We start from the raw sequence: 10,476 nt of genomic DNA on the forward strand, positions 1-10,476 counted from the left end.
TTTCCTTAATTTTATTTGCCTAACTAACCCATAACCTTTGTTTATAGTATGCACGTTACCGCAATGCAAAATCCATCACACGCTAAAAATCCTTCCTCTTCCTCTTCCTCTTCCTCTTCCTCTTCTTGAAAAATCCTTACTCTTCCTCTATTCGGCATTAGAAAAACCTTTACACTGGAAAATCCTAAATCTCCGTTCATCCTCCCTTCAATGTCGAATCAACAAGAGCAGTGACACAAAGCCTTCAATCAATTGATCACCGTAGAGCCTTCTTCTTCCTTTCTGCATAGAAGAAAACACCATGGAGAAGCTTAGTAGAGCCTTCTTCCTTTCTTCATAGAGGAAAATAGAAAGCCTTCAATCAATTATTATTTTCTCATTTATATTACATAACTTTCTGTTTTTGATAATGGGTCAAACTATTTTGGCCTATAATAAAAAATAGAAAAGTATGTGTTTATTATGGCTTGCTTTTAATTAGGACTAGATTAATTAATACTATGAACAAACATATTGTTTAAATGGAAAGTGTAATTCACTGACCTTATTGTTTGGGTAAGGGCATCCCAATGGTAAACCTAAAAAGTAGATTTATTTTTGTCATTGTCACATCAAAAGTTATAAACCTTAATAATTAATGATCATCCAAATTTGGATTATTTTTATTTGTCACATCAATTTAAGTTATTATTCCTATTAGTAAACTTAAAAATTATATATATATATATATATATATATATATATATATGCCCAACAAAAATTTGGTAAAAACCTTCTTGATTTTGGAACCAAATTTTTTATTTAAACCAAAAACCCAAGCCACACAATAGTAATAGGTTTAAAAATGAAGGTTTATTTTTTAAACCCAACAATCCCCCATTGAGATACCCTAAGTGAGCTTGAATTTTGTTTTAGAATGTTGGAACTATAATGCAATTTTAACTTGTTCTATTTTGCTTGACCACACCATATGATACTCTATTTAATAAGTTCCATTTTTTTTATAAAGACAAATTGTATTAAAGTTTATCAATTATAGTAAAAAGGTGATTACACTTACTTAGGCACCTTTTATAGTCTATCCCTAAAATATATAAAGAGAGGTAAATTACGGGGTCAGTTTATAATCGACTACCGTTATATGGTTAGATGGCGGAAGGGATTTTTTTTTTTTTTTTTAGAGCATATAACCGTCAGAAATTGATATCTTATCCCATTGAAACATATCTTCACCCTCTAATTAACTGGGTACATGTGGAGACGTATTAAAATTGATCAAGAACTTATAAGAGGAGCACTCAAAAATACATACTCCGTAGGCACTTTATCAAAGAATGTTGTTTCAACTTCACAATGCATTGTTTTTTCAAGTTGGATGTTTATATTTGAGTTGGCTTGTTCCCTCTTCACACCCATGAATAACTTGATAAATATTGATTTAATTAAAATCTTAATGATGTTTTAGGCTTAAAACTTTATTATTCGCTCAGAGTTGAGAAATTTGGAGTCAATTATATGCTTGAGACTTTCATTATTGACGGTTGGTGTTGTTGGAGTTGATTTTTACGGTAGAAATCAGACAAGTCACAGATGTCAAACATCCTAGGTACTTTGTATTGTAGACATCTTTTTGTTATTATTATTTGAATTGGAGCATGTTTGTATTCATCTATCATTTTTCATTCTTATTTTTAAATTATTAACCTACGAAGTCATTTTTTAAATGTAGATATCAACCAAACTATTTCACTTACAAACAAACTTAGATGAGCATACCCCTATTTCTAATGATGTTGGACTTTCTCAAACAATACCTAGTGCACTACCACATCAATTCCTCCATTTATCGACCATCCAAGTTCACCAACTGTGATCCTAACATCTTTAGAGTAGTGTATGTTTACATTTAATTAAATATAATTATAATATTTATTATTTGTATGTTATTTTAAACATTATTGTGTTCTAAAGAAATAAGTAAGAAATACCAGAGATTACTTGGTTACAATTTAAGTGATTGTTAATCCAAAGCAGATGAACGCATTAGAAAAATGTCGTTCATTGAAGGTGAAGAAGTCTCTTACACTCTTTTATAACTCAGAAAGTAATTAGAAAGTGAATACTGTTAGTTAGAGCCCTAGAGCCAATCATTTGATAATTGTATGGACTCATTGTATCATATTCTTGTATATTAATAAAGGCATTTGATTTTGGTTATTATACTTACTTGTATTAGTGCCAAATAAACTAAATATAATAACGTTCCTGAGTAGAGCGTTCTTACCTATATCAATCGATTGGTTGAATCGATAGTGAGATGATATAGGGAACACTACTCTAAATCATTCCTAGTCGAGTATTAACATTCAGGGACAATGTTAATACAATAAGACTAGCATGTAGGTCAGCTCGATGACTTGATCTCACAAGTCATGGATATAGAGATATCAAGCTGACACATGGGTATGCATTAGAGAATGCATACTGAATGACCCGCCATGAGAAAGTATCATGGATCGTTATATGAGTGTCATATACTTTCTCATGTGGCTATTAGTATGACTATTAGTCCTTAAACCTGAAGTCACCATGGATCCCTACATAAGGAGTTATGTACTTTGGTTTCGTCAAACGTCACCCGTAACTGGGTGGACTATAAAGGCGATTACTGGGTATATAACGAATTATGTAGAGGGATGTGAGTGATATAGATGAGATCTATCCCTCCCATATGACGGGAGCGACATCGGTATTCTTGATAGAGTGAGACCACTAAGTGCATGGCCATGGCCAAATGAGTCAACATTAGATGTTGAACTCATTTAATCGAGTGAGTCTACTTGGAGTTCAAGATTTAGATTGATTAGAGGATGACACGGTCTATGCCTCATATTGATTAATCTAGATGTCTAGGATAGAAGGACAATGTCATATATTGTGAGGAGTCACAATTAGTAGTCACAATGTGATGTTAGATCTCAACATTTCTTGTAACTTGGGTAGCAATAATGTATTGCTAGATGCCGCTCATTGCTTATGTTTCTAAAGGAGTTTAGAAACATTGCCAACGTTACAAGAACCTATTGGGTCACACACAAAGAACAAGTGGATGAAGATTAGGTTCATATGATGAACCAATTGGATTAGGTTCATATGATGCACCAAAGATTGGATTCAAATTAGACTTATTGAGTTAGACTCAATTAGATTCAATTGTTGAATGAGTCTAATTTAAATTTGATTCATTGAGTCAATTTATATTAATGAATTGAGATTCATTAAATTGAAATTGACTTGAATCAAAGGTTGGATTTAACTCAACAAGGAAGAAATTGGTCAATTTTGACTTGACCAAATGGAAGTTGAAACATCAAGTTTGACTTGATGTATTGCCACATCATAAGGATGACTCATCCTTGCCACATCACCTCCACCTCATGAGACATGCCACCTCATGGGGGTTACACCCTCCCCTTGGCTTTAATGTGGCCGGCCACATTAATGGGGGTAACATTGTGTGGCCGGCCACACTAATGTGAGGAGGGGGTTTTGATTTTGTGGAATAATGTGTGCATTCATTCCATCTTCTTCCTTGGGCTTTTCCTCATTGTTTTGCTGCTGTTGCCGTGAACTTCCAAGAGAGGAGAAGGTGGTTGAGTGAATTCCAAGAGCAAAGGAAGAATGAAGGTCACAAAGGAGAGATACTACTTCTTGAGTGTATGAGTTTCTTTTGTACTCTTTTTTTTTTCTTCCTTTCCAATCCCATCCGAGAGCTCTAGAAAGTGCTAGCACACTTGGGGCTCTCTTCTCCATCCTTTGAGTGTGAGAGACACTCCTTGTTCGTGTGGATATCATTAGAGGAGTATCTACGTTGACACTCTCGAGATCCGACGTACCGTTGGACGAGCGGGTTTTTGCGAAGGGCACGCTTCAAGGGTAAAAGCTCTCAACATATAGATCTAGGAGTAGATCTAAAATTTTGAAACTCGTACTCGTAATTTTCGTTCGGTTTTCCTTGCACGGATCTACGGCTTTGGGTGATTCGAGGTTTACGCGACGCGAAAACCGCTTTTCGCGGCCCGAAGAACTCAACAAATATAAAAGTTATTATTCAAGTTGTGAATAATTCCTAGCTCCATGGAGCTTTATATAACTTTCTGAAAAAAATTATTGTTGGTTAGAGATGCCTCCCAAGCACTCCAGGACGCCTCCAAGTAGATAAAACTTTATCTACGTAATGGTCAACCGACAACTTTCTGTATTTGAGGGCGCCTCCAGGGGAGGTGAGAAGGCACCTCTAACTTCGTTCAGGGTGCCTCTATCAGGTGGCGCAAGGGTGACTTCTTGCTCCTCCAAGGGGCCTCCGATCTTGTAAACAGCAGCTTCGTAGTCGACATTTGAGGTGTCTCCAAAACCATTGGAGGTGCTTTCACTCCAGGCTAATCTTCGCGTGGGTGATGCTCCGGTCAACCAAAGTTGAATTTACCCGAACCCAACTATGACCTTCTCCTCGAACAGGCTTCATCTTGGGCTTCTCGTCCCTAAAACATCGTGCACGTTCTTCTCATCCACCGGTGTACTCTTCCACAGCATCTCCTCCCTCGGATGCACCGAGCTCATCGACTCACTTCCCTACCATCCTTCTCATTAGTCACGACTTTTGCTCGACTTCTTGTATTCCTAAGATTCTGCACACTTAGACACAATGCATCAAACATAATAGGCCATAACTTGATTTGGTTGACCATATCAAAATTAACCTGAGGTACTTACATATTGTACAGAGAGGGTCGGGTGGATGAGCGTACTTGCACAAAAGAAATATGTAAGTCATAATTTAATAATTATTCTTTTCATATTTGTATTTTTTTTTGGCATGATAAGTTTTTGATAGCTATATATGTTTGTTTAATAGTAGGCAATGATCACTCTCTACAATGATCTACAATGACAAGAAAGCCTTACTTTCGGCAAGAACATATGATGATACTTATTCCACCTAGATAATTTCAAGAATCTAACATTTGAATAACACCAAAATGTACTTGGTCGTAAGGTTGATTATGTTCATGGAAAACCGCCACAAAAAATATATAAGACTTCAACATATGCTACTCCGATCCTACATCATCTAGTACACAAGTAAAAATGGATAGTATGCCAGGGACAATTATTGCCCAACAGATGTAGATATATAAACTAAAACATGAAATGAAGATGAAGCAAGAGTCACAAGCCCAAATATTGCAGTAACTTCTTATATGACACCAACCTAGTGGATTATTTTAACAGTCTGATGTCTCCAACTCATCAAGAAGAAGATGGTTTAAATGCTTCTTGATACACTACTTAGATATTTTGTTATATTAATCTTTTACTAGTTATTTGATATTTACCTTTTTTGTCATTTTTGGATAATTTAGTACACAAAATTCACTTTTTATTAGTTATTTAACTTTTTTTTTTAATTTATCGATTATTATTTTTTAGCCAAATGTATTTTGGTTTGTAATGCAATTCAAAAATACTGACCAAATGTATATTAGTTGGTAAATTTTTTAAATAATTATTGATCAAATATATATTTGGACAATAGTTTTAGAAATTTACCAGCAACTATAAAAAAGATCATTTTACGATGAATTTTGAAATGAATTTTTAAAAAATCATCGGAAAATTAATTTGCAACGAAATATGCCAAAAAAAACTTTTCATCGCAAATAAGTCGTTGCCAAAATCTGTGACAAAATAAAGGAAATTTGTGACAAATTTTACAACAAATTTGTTTTTCATTGTAAAATTTCATGATCTCAAATCTACGACAAAAGGGATATTCGTCACAAAATCTGATACGAATATTTTTTTTCATAAAATTCATTGCCAATCTGTGATGAAAAAAGAATTCATCTTGAAATTTTATGATCCCAAATCTGTGACGAAAAGGGATATTCATCAGAGATTTGGGATGAATAAAGATTCGTCACAAATTTACGATAATCTAGGGTTTGTTGCACAGTTGAAAAATCTGTGACGAATTTTTTTTCATCGTTATAGTTGTTGCAAATTTGTATGGGAAAAAATCAATTCTGCAACAAAAATATATTTTTGTCCTAGAATCTAGGACAAAACACATTTTCGTATAGTTGAAAAATATGATAAGTTTGTGACGAACGATTTTGTAGCAAAATTTGTCGTAAAATATAAATATTTTACACAGACCCTACCCATTTATGTATTTTATCATGTATACAAATTATATTCAAACCTATTTTTATATAAACACACCAATAAACAATCCAACCCATCCTACACAACAATTAAACACACCCAATAATTAAACAATCAAGTCATATTCATATTCAATCCAACACTTCCTATATACACAAGTCATTGAATAAGTCATTCATACGAGTCCAAATATCCAAAATAAAATCATACAAAAACAAACATATTCATACAAGAGATCCATCAATATACAGATCATAGTTCAACAAATTTCATACTAAACAGAATCAAAAGGATAAAAAGATATAAACATCAATCATCATCCTCTTCTGCCTTGACAAACACTTCCTTCTCCTTCTTTCAGTTTTCTTCTTTTTATGCATCAAAAAACAAACAAATTAAAAGTAACATTTATGTATAACTTATCAATTGTATCTATGTGTGAACAAACAAAACTTAATTTATCATCATAATATATCACTTGTATCTATATGTTTTGATATATGAACAAGTTAACTTTATGATTCTAGTAAGATGTAATTAAGGTTCTGACCTTGGATGTGAAAAGATGTCATTCATCCTTAATTACATGAAACATATAATACATGAAACTTCTAACTAAGCATAACAACAAATAAAAATATACAAGTCATGTAATAAGAAACACATGCATCAAATGTTCCATGACATATAATAAAATCATTGAAAATATAGCTAACATTTCATGGATTAGCACGCAAATCAAAGACATGCAAAACATGGGATGGCATGTAAAGTATCAAAATAAGATCAACACATAGAAACATGACATAATATGGCATGACATGCAGGAAAATCCAAACACAAAACTTAATACAGAAAGACTTACTTTGTCAGACATGGATTTACAATTGCTGCCACTTTCCGTTCTCGTACAAACCTTGTTCAAAACAAATTAACAGTACTAATCAATAATCCCAAAAAACAAACTCAATCAAATTGCAATAATTGTAAGAAAATAACATTCGTACAAAATAAATTCATGAAGAACTATCACCACCATCATCACCATCGCCACCATCATCACTAGAGTCGAGAAGAATCTGACTTGGAGCAATGCCTAATTGAAGATGTCGCATAATAAAGTCCTATTGTCGGAGTATTTCTCTTGTTTCTTGATCTTTTTCCAATATTATGTTCTATAAATGAGTAACATCTTCAGTCAAGTTATGTATATGTGTCATTACTGTTGATGGGGTGGAAAAAAATGTATGAGCAACTCTTTGGCCTTTGCTCAAATAAACCACTACTATTATCCTTCCTCCTCCTTTCGGCCTCTCACTCGTCCCCTGCTATAAATCTAAGTTATTACCAATAAACAGCTCAAACCCCTCATTATCATCATTACCACTTAAATTTCTCTGTGCTAGCTCTAGCTCATCATATTTATCTTATATTATAATGAGAAAAATTAAAATAAATTTACAATAACAATAATTTAGAAATGCATATAATCTTAATTAGATATAATATAAACGTATATAATATAAATTTAGAGTAGGCACATAACTAAAAGAATCTAAATTACAAATTAAGATCTAAGATTAATCCAAACCTTAATTGATTTAGTTCTATCCCTGCTCCAAGTCTTATCTTTTTGTAAAAGTATGGGTGAAATTATCTATGAATATAGGCTCATTCTCCATTTTCTTAGTCTAAAAAAACACGGTAAGAAATAATGATATAATCTGAAATAGACTTAAAAACTTAGTGGCAAAGTTAAAAAATTATCAATCTGCATCTAAGCTCATCAATATTGATAGAGTCTCCCGAATATGTCGCAAACGAGTCTCATAATTATAAGCATGATTTGTTCTATTTTGTTGACTACTTTGTTTACTCTTCTCGGTTTCCCAAAAATTGGAGATCCTAATCCAATTTCCCTCGATGATGCAAGGTGGGTTTTCCCCTGGTCTTAGGATGATTTAGTATATGTCGGATGCGATCCCACATTTTTTTTTGAAAACCCTCTTTATTTTCAATTCATCACTAGGGTTCCAAGTCAATGACCACTGCAATGGAAAAAAAATAATTGATTACATATTCACTTTTATTTCAGATATAAAATGAATCATTAATACCCTAAACTCGCTCCACTAGAGTTCTTTTATGGGTACTAGAGTGCTTGTATAAGTCATTAAATCCTCTCTCCAATGGTTATTCATGATTTTATTAATCTAATGAATAATACATACATAATTCTTAAACCTATCATAAAGTTACAAACAAACAATATTAAAATTAAGATAGTTGAAAAATAAAATATTTTTTGTACTTACGAATCTCCACAAGGGACTATAGACTCTCGAATGTCTTGCACCTCAGCAAATGAGTGTCTGGAAGGAACTTGCGTGAGTACTAGCGATTAGAGTGGTGAAGGTACTAGCTAAGGTGAATGAGAAGGTCCTGCTTGATAAGGGGAATGTAGGTACAATGCTAGGTACTGAATCAGACTAGCTATAAGAACTCTATCTACGACCACCCCGTCGAAAGATGTTCTAAAAATTTAAAATAGGATAAAGTGAATAAAAATTTGATACATGATGAAAACATAAAAAAGTTTACCATATCTGCTAAGAGATGAGATAGTACGCGAAGATGTCACCTCTAATGACCTATAAAAAAATACATAGCATTAACAAATAAAATATATAAATTTAAAAATGAGACAGTATATAGACAACAAATTGAGCAACAAATTTTGTAAATTTACATATTAAAACTAAATTTACTTATAAAAAAATAGTATCATATATGAAAATAAATTATTATAATTTTTGTTATATTAAGATAACAAAATTTACCCATAATCAAAAATCAAAGTCCTCATTGTCATTGTCATTCTCATCCTCGTCATCATCAACCTCCTTCTCCTTCTCCTCCTCATCATCATTCTCATGAATTTCACTTGCATCCATGTTTATCACTACTTCGCTGGGATCTTGTAATGTTGGAATAATATATTCCTTGATTTGAAATATATTTACAACTTTCTCTTGTTAATATACAATGTCTTCCCAACATTTCTCAATTTTTTTCCCCATGATTTTGTTGTACAAATAGCCCACCAATCAATTTTGTCAAATTTCAAACTAAGATATGAAACCTAGAATACTTGAATCGTTTGTTGTGTCAACACAAATGGTTCATATCTCTTATATAATTTTTTTTTTATTTATTTCAACAAATTATATAATGGATGCACCTTCATCCCTTGATAGGGTCAAACCAGCTACACATGAATAAAATAACTCACATTTCTGAATCAGGGTATTCTACCTCTATAATTTCATCTAACAAATCATAAAAATCATTGCTTACACCTTCATCATTGGATGACTGAACACAAACCCCACTATTGATTGTAGCATTCCTCATTCCATATTCTTGATTATGAAAATTATATCCATTTATGAAATGTGTTGGTTAAGTGCGTACTAATTCTTTTGAACCCCATGATAGATGGATTAACAAATCATACTCAAGGTGAGGTTGATTATCATTAACCTAAAGTCAAATACGTCAATTGTTAAAAGTCTACATATGTGTAAACCAAATTTAGATTATCTACTTATATATGATTTAAACCATGGTGCAAATTCTTCTTCGCATAAGCAATAAAACTCTTGTGTCGACGATTCAAAATATAAGTTTTGAAAAATCATATCATAAAAAAAATAAATTATAATGTTCCTGTCGGGAATCTGAGAAGACAGACCTGCCGGTGTGACGTGCCTGGAATGTTGACCGTATTTCCATGACCCGAATGATGAGTTATCTTTTGTGTTGACCAAGCTGCCTGAAGCTCTTTGGCCAACAACACCTGTATCCAGCGACCGGCTTGCTCCGATCCCTGGTACCCCGATGCTCGAGGCGGGTCCCACGAATGTATAAGCAATCGAATAATAGCAAAACAATGAAATAAATATAAGATGGGTACGATGACATACCCTGGCCCCGGGGGGTGTCATCGGATGGGTCGGTGAGCTGGTCGCGGTGCTGATTGAATCATAGCGGCCCGGATGAGTAGATGGGTGTGAGCCAGCTGAGGAGCCGGATTTGGGGACGACGACATGGAATCCGGTGCAGCATGGATCCAAGAGGTGACGTGTCGATCGAAATATGACGACGACTCCTGAGCCGGAATACTACAACGGCTCATAGGTCGGGATATGATGATGGCTTGCAGGCTGGCACACGACACACAGACCG

This window comes from Zingiber officinale, chromosome 3A, assembly GCF_018446385.1.
Source record: "Zingiber officinale cultivar Zhangliang chromosome 3A, Zo_v1.1, whole genome shotgun sequence".
Taxonomy (NCBI): domain Eukaryota; kingdom Viridiplantae; phylum Streptophyta; class Magnoliopsida; order Zingiberales; family Zingiberaceae; genus Zingiber; species Zingiber officinale.